General features: G+C 37.9%; 1 long non-coding RNA gene across 1 annotated transcript; it reads right to left on the bottom strand.

Annotated features, from left to right (window-relative positions):
• Positions 1-7,733: 7,733 nt before the first annotated feature.
• Positions 7,734-14,666, bottom strand: LOC122211259. Its single transcript, XR_006198581.1, has 3 exons — positions 14,645-14,666; positions 8,842-8,882; positions 7,734-7,811 (listed from the first exon to the last, which is right to left on the bottom strand). It is a non-coding gene; the product is annotated as an uncharacterized LOC122211259 (long non-coding RNA).
• Between the last annotated feature and the right edge of the window lie 3,499 nt (positions 14,667-18,165).

The raw sequence follows: 18,165 nt of genomic DNA, 5'->3' as shown, positions 1-18,165 counted from the left end.
GTTTAGATCCACTAAGAGCCTGGCAAACTTGAAATCACTCTATTTGTCTATTCCTTTAATAATTTTACCCGGTTATGGCAAACACAATATCCCATTTTGACATCTCCTCAGCAAGGTTCCTGTATGTGAAAACTTATTTTACACATTTATTCCTCTTATATCGATCTCCAGAATAAATCCCAAACTCTCAGGTTACTCCTTATCATTGGCTTTTAATCTCTTAATTTGATCTCATTCTCAGGTCCCAAAGCCCTCAGGAAATCATGGTCAGTTCTTATCAAAATTCCCTATTCCCTCAACTTTTCCTTATTCACCAGGTTAGAAATTTTTCTTTTCCTTGTTGCTCAAACTAAAACCTGACTCCTCCCAGATGATTCTGTATTGCTAAATTCCCTTAGAAGGTAGCTGTTTTTCTCATACAACCTCAGACCACTGGCCTGAGGGCTTTTAGGTGTCCCCTGTGCTCATATTATCTCTCTTAGTCCATTTTCCTAGTCCTCCTAAGAACCCCATGTTTTGAATCTCATTTTAACAGATAATGTAGTAGATTGGTAGTCTACCCCACAGTGGCTCTGGGTTTGCCCTGATTCTTTGCTTTAGCCAATAGGACAACTGCAAACATGATGCAAGCAGTCTTAATGTTTTTTCTTGCACAAGGGACTCACTCTATCTCACTTTTTATGGGAACCCTGCACCCACTAGTAGGAGGAGCCTAAGACAAGTATGTCGTATAACAAAAGACCCTTGGTCAAATCATCCTTATTGGCCACGTACATCCAAATTCTAGACGTGCGAGTCCATCTTAGATGACCTACCACAAGCTGGGCCAGTGGTAGGTGATCTAAGAAGAATTTCCTAGCCAACCCACAGAATCAATGAGAAATAATACTTGTTTATTGTCTTAAAATACTAACTGTGGAGTGTTTTTTTACATGGCAAAATCTAACTGACACAGATTACATCACCCAATCCTAATGCTGGACTATAAGCTCTATGTGAACAGTTGTTTGTTTGTTTGCTTTCCCCCCCTGCTGTCGCCCCAGTGGATGGAAATTTTTGATTTTCAATAACTTCTTTTTGAATATCAAGAAATGTTAAATGTTTTTAACACAAATGTTAAAATTTTTTTTAGGTAAATACTTCCCTAGATTAAATATAAGGAGGGAACATGCGTTTCCTTAATGGCTCACAGTTCCTAAGAACATGAATACATATATCATATAATCATTTTACTAAACTTATAATAAACTTAATTATTTCTCAAGCCTCTTTTCTAAAATTGAAATACTGTAATAAACAGTAATGGTGATATGGTAATGGTTAATGATACTGATTAAAGTATTAGTGTAATACTATAATCAGTATTAATTGAAAAGCCCTTAATTCCTGACAATATACCATTTAATATTTAAGTGAAACTTATAAGATAGACAATACTATTACCCCTGTTTCATTAAGGAGAAGACATGATGCTTCGTAAAATTAACCACTGATCCAAAGTTTCATAGTTGTGACAGATTTTTATATTCAAATCCAGAACTTTTTTATTCTAGGATATTAGTTACACTTTTTCTCTAATGTTAATATTCTTTATATCCCTGTTTTAATAGGAGTTTTTACGGAATAAAGATACTGAGAATATAACTGATTCAATTTCTCACTTAGTAGGTAAGAAAACAGAGGGCAAAGAGGTCAGCTAATGCATCCAAGAGGACACAGACAATAAGGTGCCAGGAATTTACAGATTAGAAGTAAACTCCCAGGTGAAAGAAGAAAAGAAAATGGCAGTAAATGAAAATGTCTTTTCTTCTTTCACTTGTGAAGGAAAAAAGAAAAGACATTTTCATTTACTGAAATTTTCACATAGGTTGGACACTGGGTAGGTACAGTTTTACATGTAACCTGGTTCATTCCTCACAGCAAAGTAGTAAGGAAAGCGTATCATGTTTACTGGTGAGGAATCTAGGGTTCAGAATCGACTAGTAGTTAAATGTTATGTCTGAAACCTAAACTCACTTCTGTCTGAATTCTAATAGCATGCTTTGGGAATACATGCCACAGCAATTTGGAGTTATACTTTTTTTTTATAATACTTTTAACAGTGTTTTAGGAAGAAATACTATCTGAAAAAGAGTATAATTTCTATTAAAAAAGAAACCTCTATGTCAAAAAACTGGCCTTCTCTAATATTTTGGGTTAAACTGGTAAATAAGAATAGTATTTTTTTGAGAGAGAGCACAAGCAGGGAAGGTGCAGACAGAGAGGGCGACAGAAGATCTGAATGTGGGGTTCAAACTCACTAACTGTGAGATCATGACTTGATGCTCAACTGACTGAACCATTCAGATGCCTTCAAGAGGAATAGTATTTAAGGTAAGCACCAAGTCAGAGGAGGGAAACATGTGGTTTAAAAAATTATTCGAGGGGCGCCTGGGTGGCTCAGTCGTTTAAGTGGCCGACTTCGGCTCAGGTCATGATCTCATGGTCTGTGAGTTCAAGCCCCGCGTCGGGCTCTGTGCTGACAGCTCGGAGCCTGGAGCCTGTTTCGGATTCTGTGTCTCCCTCTCTCTGACCCTCCCCCGTTCATGCTCTGTCTCTCTCTGTCTCAAAAATAAATAAACGTTAAAAAAAAATTTTTTTTAATTATTCGAACAGCAAATTTTGTTTCTGAAATAGATTATCAGTAAACTTCACACAGCTGATGAATATGTTAATACCAGGATATAATTTGAATTTTTGTTTTGGCAATAAAAATTACCACAAACTAATAACCTGAAAATAAAATCAAGATGCTATTTATGTTGTCATACCAATAAAATGATTAAGCATATCTTTTGGAACATTGGGAGGAGCTTGTCCACAGGATTATATAGTAATGGGTAGTTCATCTAACAAAGCCTGGTTTCAGGGGTCAGGCCCACCACTTGTGCAAGTGGTGGTCAGTTCAGAGAAGGAAGTCATGGGAAGGGCAAGGTCTTCGGAAGATAACTGGAATTTTATTTATCAAATTGTCCACTTCCTGAACCAGACTGTTAATTCTTTAAGTGGTGGTTATTAATGATTGATGATGGAATGAACGAAGGAGACAGGAGAAGGAATAAAGTACCAGGTAGAAAGTTCAGCCCACTGGAAAGATATGACATATCTTGGTCAGAGATCGGTCAGGATGCTGTATTATAGATGAAATTTCTAAAAATGAATTCATATGTAACATTAAAACACATATATTACATCCAGTGACTCCTTGATCCAGGTACTACAAATGACAAAAAAAAATCACAAGTTATTTTTAACATTCCATGTATTAAAATTTTTAAGAGTATCAAATTAAAGTTCAGAATTTCTCATATTTACATGGATTTAGAGTAGTGAAATGTTAAAATGCATTTTAATACACTAATTAAAACAGCCTCAAACTAGATGAGAGTTACCATTTTACATTAACATTATGTCAACATAATTTTAATTTAAATATATTTCCATATCTTTTGATCAGAATCTTGTTAATATTCAAGTTCATTACTTCGTACTAAAGACTTGCTTTATTTAGAGGTCATAAGAATATGTTAGTTGTAAAGTATGCTTACAACAGTTGAAATTTCTTAATTAAATTTTTTAATTGAAATATAAAATGTGCAATGTACTAGCGGGCAAAGCAAATCTGACATAATTCTTTCATGTAACTTTGGAGAGAGTTATCTCTCTTCCTATTACACTTGAGAATGTGGGAAGTTAACATCCTCTACAGTACAATTTCATTTATTCCTAAAATTGTAAATGTTACTCAGAAATGCTATTTTATTGGGCTTAGTCTTAAAAACCTCTTCTCTGTGCCCAGCAAGCCTAACTTACATGCTGAGAAACTGTGTTTTAATGGAGCATCTGTCCTAATTCTTGAAAGTGATTTCCTATACAGCCTGGCTATTTTGAATCAGCATTCTTGTTATAAAAAATATTTATCAGGCTATTTCAGGGGAAGATATAACTAAGGAAATCCATGAGTTAGGTTGCTAATTATGCAATTAAAGGCATATACCAAGCATTCGGGAGTTTAAAACTTTATCTTTGGGGACATACTGACAGGCAGTCATGAAAGAAATTTTCACTTAGAATGTGACCACCAAATACTGTCTCATTGACTGACAGTTCTATTATGAATTTAAGCCCAGGATACAAAAAAGAGTCAGTTGAACTACACATTCATCACTGCCTGCAGTTGTGGATGAGAGGAAAAGAACTTGTTAACATGGGTAGGTGGAGGTTATAGTTTCTAGGAGCTATTGATCTAGTTCTGTCTGCAACTCAATTACAATTGAGGTGTGTGGGGGGAGGAAGATTAGGAAAGTGAGGCAACAACAAGCTAGAGAGGATTCTTAAAAATACAGAAGGTAACAGACTACATAGATGGCATTTGGGATCCTAGGTTTAGTCCCAAGTAGAACTACAAAGACCTGCTTTTGACACTAATAGACATGTAATCAGTAGCAAACTATTTAAATTTTCTAAGCTTCAATTTGGTCATCTAAAAAAAAAAAAAAGCGAGTTTTTCATGACTCTAGTAATGGCATAAGTCAACAACACTCTTTCTTGGTGTAAACCTAAGAGTTTTCACACGATGCCTTGGCAAAACTTCTCACTGACATAGGTGAGCATTTGTTTCCTGGTCACTGTTTCTGGCCATTAATAACATAATAGGGGCCCCCTCAAATTCCACTAGAAGAGGTATTAGTTTTGAAGAGTACCAGGAGCATTTTCAGAAAGTATGGTATCAAAAGCCATATGTGCATGTGTGCACTGGTGGGGAGAAGACGTCACTAAAGAGAGCCACAGAAGTGGAAGAAAAAAATGGTGCCATTACTAGGATTATTTCCACTCAGCACACTTATTCCTATTACCTCATGTACTTTGGAGACCTAAACTCCCTAGAATCCTGAGCTCATGAGGCGAATACAGAGACCGCTATGGCTCGCAGATCATGAGGAAAATTTACTGACCAAATCAGAGGAACAGACAAAATGTCTTAAATCCAATGCAAAAGGGTAAATTTTGATAACATTTTATGTGGACGATATATTTCTTCCATTTGCCCTATGCTTTAAACATTCAACCTCCTCTTTCTAATCTCTACAACAAACCACATTTTATAAGTAGATTATTAGAGACTGGAAAAATAAGCAGAAAAGTGCAAAAGTTACCTCCAGCACAGAAATGTTGGATGCTTATATAGTCTTAGTTGGTAGTATCATTTTCTTGCAGACCTTTACGATCTCATGACACAAAACACCTACCCTTGGAAAAGCTTTTGGTATGTTTATAAGGTATGTATCTTAGGAACAACATCCACAAATAAGGAAAACTGAAAAATTATACAGTTATTATATATCAAATAGTAAAATCTCAGTGTTGAAAATCATGTGTAAATATTCCATTGGGGGTGCCTAGGTGGCTCAGTCGGTTGAGCATCCAACTTCGGTGCAGGTCATGATCTCACAGTTCGTGAGTTTGAGCCCCACAGTGGGTTCTGTGTTGACAGCTCAGAGCCTTGGAGCCTCCTTCAGATTCTGTGTCTCCCTCTCTCTGCTCCTCCCATGCTCATTCATTCTCTCTCTCTCTCTTTCTCACTCACTCTCTCTCTCAAAAATGAACATTAAAAAAACTTAAAAAAAATAAGCATTCAATGACAAAATGGGATGCAGGATGAGAAAATCATTGGATGAGGATCAGATATACTAATGATAAAATGAAAAAATTTTTTAAAAGCTTAAGCTTTCAGATCTTCCAAAGATACAAAGGGAAGAGGAATATGTGCTAATAAAAGCTGTTTCTCTTGGCCTTTAAGCTTAGTGACTATAGTTCAACACAATTCCATTTGGGTATGCTTCTTAAACCCCAATGGGAAATAAAAACTAAGAGATATTCATTAGAATTACATCCAGAGAGGAGAGTGACATCACCAAGATTGCAAGGGAGGTTATTCCTGATTTTAGTCTCTCTCACAAAGAGAACAACTGACAACTATTCATGGACAAGACAACACTGAAAGGATCCTGGAACACGAAAGAGATGATGAAGTAGCCCATGCACCACACAGACGGAGACAGACAGCGTTACAAAAGTGGAGGGGCTACGTGCTCACCATGTTGCCCCTCGCTCAGGCCAGCACAGCACCACACCAAGAGGTCTCCATAGGTTTATGGTTCCTCCAGCGGGAAAAGAGAACCCAGGGTGGATGTCTGTCTCCCCCCAATATTGTGGGTTGATTTTGGGGAGCCTTCACTCCAGTCTCTCCCCACGGGGATGGTAGGGGAGTCTATAGGGCTCAAGGACTAAGAATCTGATTTTGATGGCGCAGTGGAGGAGGGGCTTGAAATGACCAGCACTCCAATCCTGGCAGACTGAGTTCCTACCTGCAGCACCTAAGTAGCAGTCCCAACCAGCACTTTTGTTCACCAGCAGAACGAAGACAGTGGTGCAGTCTGACCAAGAAACTCAGTAGGGTACAGGTATGCCTGACTTGGGTCCTCAAACAAAGAGCTTTGCTGGCCCTACAAACTGACCTGCCCCCATTCAGACAGGAAAGCTGAGTAATAAACTGGCTTGCTGGTGAGTATGACTCCCGGTCCCACCAAAACAAACAAACAAACAAACAAAAAAGGTCAGAATGCCTGGGAGCTGTGTAGCCCAACACTTTTGAGCAGAGTATGACAGAGCTGATTGCGTAGCAAGGCCGGTGGCCCTCTTTAGCTAGGAAAATAGGGGTGTGGATTGGCTTGAGTCAAAGCCTTGTTGGCCTTGGAGCTGGTTCTCATGGTCTACCTGAACAAATAAATTAATTCATAGCCCCACAATGGCCAAATACAACCATCGGCCCACCCAACCAATGAGACATCATTCAGCCATAAAAGATGAAGTCCTACCACTTGAAACAACATGGATCAACTTTGAGAACATTATGCTAAGTTAAATAAGTCAGAGAGGACTCTGTATAATCTCATTGATATGTGGAATCTTAAAAAAGGATTCATAGAATATCATATTTACAGTTACTACAGGTGGAGGGTTGGGGGAGGGAGGAATGGAATAATGTACAATATGATGACTATAGTTAACATTGCTGTAATGTATAGATAGATAGGTATCAGAGCAAATCAAAGGCGCTCTCATCACAAGAAAAATATTTTTTTTTATCTATTTGAGAAGATGGATGTTAAATAAACTTATTGTAATCATTGCACAATATATGTAGGTCAAGTCATTATGCTGTACACTTTAAACTTCTACAGTGCTGGATGTCACTAACTTTGTTTTTTAATTTTTTTAACTTTTTTTTTTATTTATTACTGAGAGACAGAGAGAGAGACAGAGCATGAGCATCGGAGGGGCAGAGAAGGGGAGGCACAGAATCTGAATTAGCCTCTAGGCTCTGAGCTGTCAGCACAGAGCCCGATGCAGGGCTCAAACTCACAAACCCAAGATCATGAATGGAGCTGAAGTCAGACACTTAACCGACTCAGCCAACCAGGCGCCCCGGGATGTCACTATCTTAATAAAATAAAACTGGAAAAATAATTACATCAGAAAGCACATATAATACCTTACAGATTTTCCAGAATGCTCTAGAACAATTTTAATTGAAAATCAGAGGATCATCTTTTATTATTGTTCTTGTTACTTGCAATTAAGTATTCTAGGATTATATGGCCTACAGACCACAGATTATAAGACATAGAAAAATAATGCATACCATGCTCCCTTTCCCTTGTGTCATATGACTGATCTTTTTTTCATCAAAAGAATCCAATAACATAAAACTGTTAGGAGAGAAAAAAAAAAATCACTTTAGGAATTCACAAAGAGAGAAAAGATAGCATACTCTACTACCAGATTGACTGATTTGTTTTCAAGGGCTAGAGTTAATGGACTAAACTGAAAACCAATTCTATTCATTCAAAAAAAAAAAAAGTTCTTTTGAGACAGCAAGGACTATAGAAAAGTTAATTGGTGCATTTTAAAGGATTACTACCTCATTTTGTCCCTTAAACAAACAATAACAAAATCGTTATGTTTATTAGGATGGGCAACTCTTAAATCACAAAATAATCCCAAGGCATTATCCCAAATTTTCAAAGGGGCATTTTTTTAAGTTTATTTATTTTGAGACAGAGACAGAGACAGAGAGAGAGAGAGAGAGAGACAGACAGAGAGAGAGAGAGAGAGAGAGAGAGAGAGCTTGAGCAAGCAAGTGGGGGAGACACAGAGAAGGAGAGGGAGAATCTCCTGCAGGCTCCCCACGGTCAGCACAGAGTCCAGCTTGGGGCTTGATCTCACAAATTGTGAGATCACGACCTGAGCCAAATCTGAGTTGGTAGCCCAACCAACTGAACCACCAAGGTACCCCTCAAAGGGACATACTTTTTTTTTTTTTTTTTAATGTTTATTTTTGAGAGAGAGCAAGCACAAGCAGGGTAGGGGCAGAGAGAGAGGGAAACGCAGAATTCTAAGCAAGCTCCAGGCTCTAAACTGTCAGCACAGAGCCTGGCACAGGGCTTGAACCCACAAACCCTGTGATCGTGATCTGAGCCAAGGTCAGACGTTTAACCAACTGAGCCACCCAGGAGCTTCTCAAAGGGACATATTAATGAGTATGTATATACTATGATACACATAGGAGAAGGAGCTACACTTTTGTCCTGGGCAAATCCAAAGAAATTAAATTTCAGCCAAGGAGTCTATGGTACAAGTTTTTATTGGGCCCCAAAGGCTATAAACCTCCTTAGAAAGAAATAGGTAGCTATGTAGAAACATGAACAACCAGCAGTGTGATATCTATGTCCCATTTACCTGGAGTACTCAAAGTTCTCTGGCAACTGGAAAAATTATACCTATATGAAAATTAAAAGCATTATTGTCAAAATATTGCTTAGTGCTTATTTAAGCTTATATTTAGTGTTGTATATAGTTTGCTTCATTACTAAATTTTCCAAATCCTAGAAAACTGTGGTTTAAGATAGACGCCATGATAACAAAGTGCTTATGAATGCTGGCCCTGAATTTTGTTGCTTTGTGACCTTAGGTAAATCATTTGACCTCTCAGTTTTATTTTTTTTTTATGCTTATTTACTTTTGAGAGAGACAGAGTGTGAGCAGGGGAGGGGCACAGAAAGAGGATGACACAGAATCTGAAACAGGCTCCAGGCTCTGAGCAGTCAGCACAAAGCCCCATGCAGGACTCGAATTTAGCAAGATCATGACCTGAGCCGAAAATGGACACTTAACCAACTGAGCCACCCAGGAGCCCCTATTTTAATTGTCTTCAATACTAGAATAATAATAGTACCTCCCTTATGGGCTGGCATAAGATGACACATGTAAACTCTAACATCCCAAGGCTTTAATATATCACTCATGTTTATGAGCTCACTAAAGATACTAAGCTTCAAAACTTCCATGGCTTAGGTATCGGATTAATGTAAGGAACACCTAGGGGCACCTGGGTGGCTCAGTCGGTTGAGTGTCGGACTTCAGCTCAGGTCATGATCTTGCAGTTCGTGAGTTTGAGCCCCATGTCGGGCTCTGTGCTGACAGCTCAGAGCCTGAAGCCTGCTTCAGATTCGGATTCTGTGTCTCCCTCTCTCTCTGTCCCTTCCCCGCTCATGTTCTGTCTCTGTCTCTCAAAAATGAATAAACATTAAAAAAAAATTTTTTCAAAAAGGAACACCTAACAGCTAGAAGTTTTGATTATTTGTCTGAATAAAAGTCAAGCTTGTAGTGTTATAGACAATAATTTATTTGTCAGACTTGATAGCTGATATGGGGCTATTAACCAGTGTAGTGATATGGCTAAGAACATAACTATGTGATCAGCCTGACCTGAGTTCAAACTAAACTTCATTTCTCTTATCTGTGAAATAGAAATAATAATAGTACCTACTCCATAAAATTGTTATGAGGATTATAGTAGGTTTCCCTAATAAAATGCCAAACAAAGGGTATGGCATATAATAAGTAAATGCAACAAAGTCCCTAGCTCTTTATTAGGGAACATAGGAAGCCATCTAAACACAACCCTGAAAACCCTTGAGTCCTGACACTTTCTATTGTTTTTTATTACCTGGCTTCCTAATTGATTTTAATATAGCCTGCTGGCCTCTAGTGAAGCTCGCTCGCATCATTTGGGTGATCACAAATAGTGGTGCTAATAGAAAACATACTGAGAATGTTTTTGATTTTTATGAGGTTTGCAAGATTGGTGATCTGCCAAACAAAAATACAATAACTTAACTGCACATTTGTATTTTGGAAATATTTGCTTCTCTATACCATGAAGAAGCTTCATTTTATATTAAAATTATTAGCCCCAGCTGATGCTGCAAAAGCACAAACGCTCTAAATCCATTTTCCTGTTACTTAGAATGTAATTTAAAGTTCTTTGACATATTTTTTGTTGCTTATATCCAAAATGCTTGTCAGCAACTCATACAATCATTTAAAAATATTTTAAATTTATGTCAGTGCAATAGCAAGCAAGATTGCTTTCTTACTACAATGGATTTCTTCCACCTGTGTACGTCTTTTAAAATTACTATTACTTTCTTATGTTAATATTTTTCTAAATATATAACACTTCCCTTTGGTTGATTTCATGCACCCTTTTCAACTCATGCTTTAAGTAAATGTGACCTTTAAAATACATAAGTTTCCATAATAGGAAATGTAACCTTAATAGAGAACATCTACATGAACTAAGATTTCCTAAGGACATGCAGGTCACTGAACCTCATTTGTGTAGGGCATTTTGAAATGCAGGGAAACAGAAATGTGAATTAATTAAATAGCATTTTCTATGCTGTGCTCACATAAATAATTAAACTAACTAATACAACTGTTCTCAGACTGTAGTAACCTGATTAACTATCCCTCTGTTTGTTGCACATCGTTTGCACCATGCTATAAATCTACATCATAAATTATTTATAATTTTCTACTTCACCCTTGTTTCAATGCCAACCATTACATACAGTGAACAGTGAAAGTTACTGATGAAACATAATGAAAAAACAACAACTATACATTGTCCTTAAAGGAGCATAGGGGTCTGGATTATTACTTTGTTAATGTGGAGTTTAATACTTAATGAACTTTTTATTATCAGCCATTTTATTTTTAATAAAGGGGAAAGTGTGTCAGCCACCTTGGCCACAGTCACTATATATGATGGCCTCTATATCAAAATGTGATACCAACTTTGTGTCTCATATAAATTTGTCCATATTATCCTCAAGACAGTAATTCCAAAATTCTATAACGTTCATCAATGTATTCACTTATTTTTTTTCAGATAACAACTGTGTGAGAAGCTTTGTTCCATAGGCTCTGTGATACTCAGTGAGGTCATTGGGATGGGAGTGGTGAAGAATACAAGGTGGGTTTTGGGAAATGATACCTTGAGGTAAGGGAGGCAGAGAGTAGAGTCCAAGATCACTTCTAGTTTTCTGAATCAAACACCTGTGTCCAGGGAACTTCTAAGCAAATGCTGACAAATTACCGTTTCGCTCATGAACTCCCTTCTCTCTCCTCAGGGAGCTCTCTGAGCTCTGATCTTGTCCACCTTGATGAGGCAGTTTCCTCTGCCAACCCCCTCCACGTGTGAGGTTCGAGTAGATCAATTTGGTCTATTCTCTCAGACTGTTTACCTCACCTTACCCCCTCTGATAGGATTTTATGAGCACAAAGCTAAAAGAGAAAAAAATTAAGAAAAGGGAGTAGCAACGGGGATACTTTTTATTTTTATTTATTTTTTTTAATTATTGAGAGAGACAGCACAATTGGGGAAGGGGCCGAGAAACAGGGAGAGAATCCCAAGCAGGCCCAGGTACCTCGTGTGATATATTTTAAGTAAAAATTTCCATTGGAGGTGGCAGCTCAACACTTGAAAACATTTTACAGAGAAGTTTTAGTGAAATCATTAGGAAATAGAAAAAGAGAGATTATAGAAAAATCACCTAAAAGCTGAAGCCCTAGACCTGTAACAGGACATTCAAATATTCCATAAAATCATGATTTCCTTATCTCTTACTAGCCTCTTCTCAACTCCTGATGTACCAGAAATATTGACCTACTTCTAATTCTCTGCAGTCAACATGTTCTGATATTACTTTTGTTTTTATTGATGCTCTGTCCTTCAACCAGAATACCCTCACCCTTTTCCTTAGCTGGATAATTCTGATTTACTATTTCCAACCCAGCTCATGGGACACAGCTTCTAGGAATTCTTCCTTGATCTCACCAGGCTAAGTGCCCCATAGTGCTCCAACTCCTACTGTTCATTTCTCTGTATTTCATCTGCCACACTGTTTTTTGACTAATTGTTCATGAAGCCCACTTTCCGTTGCTTCTCCTAGACTATGAGCAGCTTTAAGGATAATTTCTCATTCATCTTCATATCCCAGTGCCTAGCACTATGACTTGGAATGTTGAAGGAATGAATGAACAAACAATGAATGATTGATTATAGAGTCAGAGAATTAAACATGCTCATTTATATAACCTATCACTGATGATACAAATTATATGGAGAGTATTAGGAAGGGTTATGAGAATTTGAGAGAAAATACTGAAGTCACAAAAACGTATTTCTAAGTGAATTAAATAACTAGAGGTACTGGGAAGTGAGCCATAAACAAGAGAGTATGGGGCAAAGAGTCATATGTTAGAGTTTATAGTGGTGAAGTTTCAATTGATTATAAGATATTAGTGTGTCCATGAGAGGTTTGCTGAAGTGGAATGGAGGAGAGGATCAATGGACTTGAAGCCATCAAAGGACAGTGAATTTATGCTGCTGATAACTGCATGCCTCATGATAGTCAATTCAGTTAGGCTAATGGCAGGAGTGGGGTGATGAGAACTGACTCGCCCTCTATAAATACAGGGGAGTCTACAGGTAAAGTTAATCTCCATGAGAAGTCATGTGGACTTGAAGTAATAAAGAAATTTTAAAATTTTCTAGCTACTTGGGCCATCTAGATAACAGCAATTCTTTTTCTTGTCAGCATAAAGGAGTGCAGGTGGCCCACACACTAGATTCTCAGATATTGACTGGTTAATCAGGCGATGTAAATGGCATTTTTATGTCTTTATCACATCTCTTCAGCCCCCCTCTTATTTCCTGTATTCCTCCTCAAGCATGCACTACCAGGACTTCCTGCCTTCCTGCCTCAAGTCTTTTTCCAAATGCCTAGACCATTTAGCTCATATACATGTGCTACATAGAATTGTAGGAATAATTAACTTCCACCTGCCCAGGGAAATTCTCAACCAACAAGCAACAGAGTTGATGGATGAACACCACAGCCTCTTTTCCTTCAGTGACAAATTCAGATGTACAACCTGTTTCCTCCTGAATTACCTAGTGACAATCCGTCCACTGTTTCAGGCTGAGACTGTGTAGTAGAAATTCTTTCCATTCTGTTGAAGGTGGCATCCCATATGTAATAACCTCAGAATGACAGAAGAATTTCAACTGTTATTTGGAATCTATCTCACCCATAGCCCTGATGTAGAGAAATAAAAAGTGGATTACAAAGAAACTAACTGATTTATTAAAGAGTCTTAGCAGATTTCAGGACCAAGCCTGAGTTCTTTTCATTATAAGAAACAGAAATGCTTAGGAAAAAAACAAATTTAAGCAAATTCACAAAATAGATGCATTGAGCAGGCCATCATTGCTTTATAATGGAATGTATCTTGTAAAATATAGGAAATTCTCATCTACCCAAATTTATATTATAAAGAACACATATGTGTTTTGTTAGTTGATCCAATGGTGGTATCTTACCTCACCTTTTTACAACAAATTATAATATACAATTTTTTTATATTATAAGCACCTGTTAGAATGGCTATTATCAAAAAGACTAGGAATAACAAGAGTTGACAAGGATGTAGAAAAACAGAAGCCTTCTACACTGTTGGTGAGAATGTAAATTGGTATGGCCACTGTGAAACAATTTAAAATAGAATTACCATATGATCCAGCAATTTCACTTCTGGGTATTTATCCCGAGAAAAAAAATACTAACTTGAAAACAGATTGCACCATTATTTACAATGCGAAGATATGGAAACAACTCAGGTATTCATCAATGGAAGAATTGATAAAGATTAATATAATACAATGGAATATTATTCAGCCATTAAAAGAACAAAATCTTGGGGCTCCTGGGTGGCTCAGGAGGCTAATCAATCCATGCTGGATTTCAGCTCAGGTCATGATCTCAGGGTTTTGTGAGTTTAAGCCCCGCTTTGGGCTGTGCATGCTGTCCATGAACGGAATCTATTTGAGATTCTCTCTCTTCCTCTCTCTCTCTGTCTGCCACCCCCCCCCCCCCCGCCATGGACACGCTCTCTCTCTCCCTCTCGCTCTCTCTCAAAATAAATAACTTTAAAAAAAAGAACAAAATCTTGCCATTTGTGACAATATGGATTGACCTCAAAGGCATTATTATGCTAAGTAAAATAAATGAGACAGAGGATGACAAAACACTGTATATCACTTATATATGGAGTCTAAAAATATATAAAATAAATACAAACTCAAAATAATATATACTGTACAATTTTGGCATATGTGTGATTCTGTACCTACCCTTAGTCCTATTAAAATGTGGTGGTTCGAGGGGCGCCTGGGTGGCTCAGTTGGTTGAGCGTCCGACTTCGGCTCAGGTCACGATCTCGCGGTATGTGAGTTCGAGCCCCGCATCGGGCTCTGTGCTGACTGCTCAGAGCCTGGAGCCCGTTTCAGATTCTGTGTCTCCCTCTCTCTCTGACCCTCCCCCGTTCACGCTCTGTCTCTCTCTGTCTCAAAAATAAATAAATGTTAAAAAAAAAAAAATTTAAAATGTGGTGGTTCGTAGGAAATTTACAGAGAGGAAAGATCTTGTAGAAATCATTCTTGCTCATTAGAGTTGAAAAGACAACACAGTGAAGTGGAATATGTAGACTGTCGCAGGTCTGGCATCAGCTGAGACCGAGATGACATGGTGGAAAATCTGTTAAAACTAACTTGTAAGTCTTATGGAAGTCTGAGAGAGACTTTTTTGCTTAACCTGTACATGAAGGGTTTATTAAAAGAGTGCATTTGTAAATAGGTTTATATTTACTTTTATAAAACATGCTTAGACTTTATTAAGATTTGATAACAAATATTACTTCTAAGCAATTCAAGGTGGTTTATCTGTTTCATGAAATATTTTTAAGGAGAAATTTGATTGCACTGTGTAAAAGTTAGGTGTTTCAGAACTCTGTGTGAGTAAGTAGCAATATTATTCTCCAAAGAAGCAAATAAAACGATTGGATATCTATTTTACCTCATTTATAACATATTTATTCTCTAACTGCCCACTTAGAAACTTTAAAATGTGTCTTTTGATGCAGGCATTTACAGAAAAATGTGACTTCTAATAGAAATACAGGAAGTGGGGTACCCAGGTAGTTCAGTCAATTGAACATCTGACTTGATTTTGGTCCAGGCCATGACCCCAGGGTCATGGGAGCAAGCCCCGTCTCAGGCTCTGCACCGAGCACGGAGCCTGCTTAGCTGTCCTCCTGCTCGCGCTCTCTCTAAAAAAATAAAAATGAAATGGACAGCTGGGTGGCTCAGTCGGTTAAGCATCCGACTTCTTCTGCTCAGGTCATGATCTCACGGTTGATGAGTCAGAGCCCTGCGTCGGGCTCTGTGCTGACAGCTCAGAGCCTGGAGCCTGCTTTGGGTTCTGTGTCCCCCTTTCTCTCTGCTCCTCCCCTGCTCACGTTCTCTCTCTCAAAAATAAATAAGCATTAAAAAAATTTTTTTAAGAAAATGAAAAAAAAATCCAGAAAGTGAACTTTAATTCATGCCATTGTAGTAAACAGCACTGCATGCTTACAAAGTACATGTAGTTTTCCACAGACTAATTAACGTGATGAAAATAACAAAAGGATCCATTTTATTATCAAGTCCTAGGCTGGGGTCAAACTCATCTCTTTCTCCAGAAACTCAAGAGTTTCCAGAGGACCCCTCTGGTCAATTCCCACAACCTTAAAGTTGCCTTTAAACAAACAAACAAACAGCATTGCAGAAGATGTGTTCTTCCCTTTCAAAACAACAATGGAAATCTCATTTGGGTGACAATTCCCTCACTGCTTACACATTTTTGCCAAGATAAAGATGGAAAGTCACTTCCATAAAACTAAAGTATTTAGGAAAAAGATATGAGCTTATACAATAAGCCCAGAGCTTTAAGAAGACAAGTTCTCAGATGAACAACAACTCCAGCAGAGCAATTTCTTGCCCCAAATCATACAAGACTCTCTCTGGATGACAGCATTTCTGAAACAGAATAGAATCTTCTATCTCATTGCCTGACCTGGCTTAACTGTTGTCATCTTCTGAGAAAAGCCTCTACCCAGAACATGTACACTCCAAAGTCCCTCAGAATCATCCAGTTAAATCAGCTTAACTCAAATACTTTTCCAATGCCATTTTATAGGCTTTGGGTATATAGAGATAAGGAAAGAATGATTACTTTCTTTGAGGCCTTTGAACAAGTTGAGGGAACAGGTGTGATTTCAAATAAGTCTAATATGATGGCAAACACACAGGACCAGGTCTAAAAGGACTGGTGGAGGGGACTCATGAAGCTGTGTCACCTATCAGAGTAGATCTGGTCTTAACTTTTTTTTTTTTTTTTTAGGGTTTATTTATTTTTGAGAAAGAGAGAGGGAGGGAGAGAGAGGGAGGGAGGGAGAGGGGGAGGGAGAGGGGGAGGGAGAGGGGGAGGGAGAGGGAGAGGGAGAGGGAGAGGGAGAGGGAGAGGGAGAGGGAGAGGGAGAGGGAGAGGGAGAGGGAGAGGGAGAGGGAGAGGGAGAGGGAGAGGGAGAGGGAGAGGGAGAGGGAGAGGGAGAGGGAGAGCGTGCACAAGCAGGTGAGAGAGACACAGAACCTGAAGCAGGCTCCAGGCTGTCAGCACAGAGGACAAAGGGCTTGAACCCACCAACTGTGAGATCATGACCTGAGCCGAAGTCAGACGCTTAACCAACTGAGCCACTCAGGCACTCCTGCTCTTATTAACTTTTCATGACATTTTGTTGTAACATGAACATAGCCTTATTGCTACAATCCTGTTTCCTGCCCAACACTACGTAAGCCCCCAGAATAAGTTACAAATATTTATTCCCACATAGATTCTTTAAAATACCAAGTCAGAGGAATTCAGCACAACTTTATGGTTCCAACCAGTTCAAGCTCTTTATTAAAACTGAGCCTTTGAGTAAATACTTAATGTAAATGAAAAAATTAAAGGATCCTGGGCCAAATATGAGAAGTCACATAAGACAGAATACTTCATATTGATTTGCTTTGATTTTCTGCTGCAGGTCATAAGTGCATCATCATATAATCATCCAGCTGCGTAGAATAAAAAATAATCTTTCCCCTTAATCATTTTATTCAACAATTGGTGCTTTAACTCCTAGATCGAGAAATTTTGGGGTCCATTATTTTTCTTAAGCCTTCACATATTTTGTGTTTGAAATGTCATTAATTTTCTACAAGGGAGCATCGGCAAAAATTAGCTAATATTCTTCATGTATCCTCTGCATTTAAACAAACCATAGTCCACTTGTATCATCTCACCTTGGATTTTGTTCAGGCTTTTGACAAATATCTCTTGAACCATCCACCTTAAGTGCATATAACAATGCTTCTATCCACATTCATCTTTCCCATGGTTATTATTATTATCTCTTATTTTAGCTCCACAATAACATTTGGATCTTTCTTCAATATTTCACTACCTATAATTTCTATTACATTCTTTTTTGAGATTCCAAACTAGTATATGTTTTTGCCAGACAGCAAGCACAACTTGCTTTTCTAGACATTATATGTTCTCGTTACTTTATTTATAAGTAGAATTTTCTCTTATAATTATTTAATTATATTTAATTATACACATTTAATTATATTATTTAAATACATTAACTGTATATTATAAAAACCTATACCCTCAACATTGTTTTTTCAGGTACTAAAAGCTTGTGGTTCAAACCACATTAGCAGTTCTAGGTGGAATAAGGTCCACAGGAGTTATACAAGTGGCAGTGCAGAGATCATAAGTTTTTCCACCG

Source organism: Panthera leo, chromosome F2 (assembly GCF_018350215.1).
Source record: "Panthera leo isolate Ple1 chromosome F2, P.leo_Ple1_pat1.1, whole genome shotgun sequence".
In the NCBI taxonomy this organism is placed as follows: Eukaryota; Metazoa; Chordata; class Mammalia; order Carnivora; family Felidae; genus Panthera; species Panthera leo.
Note: the sequence above shows the minus strand (reverse complement) of the source record. Positions and strands in the feature narration are given on the sequence as shown.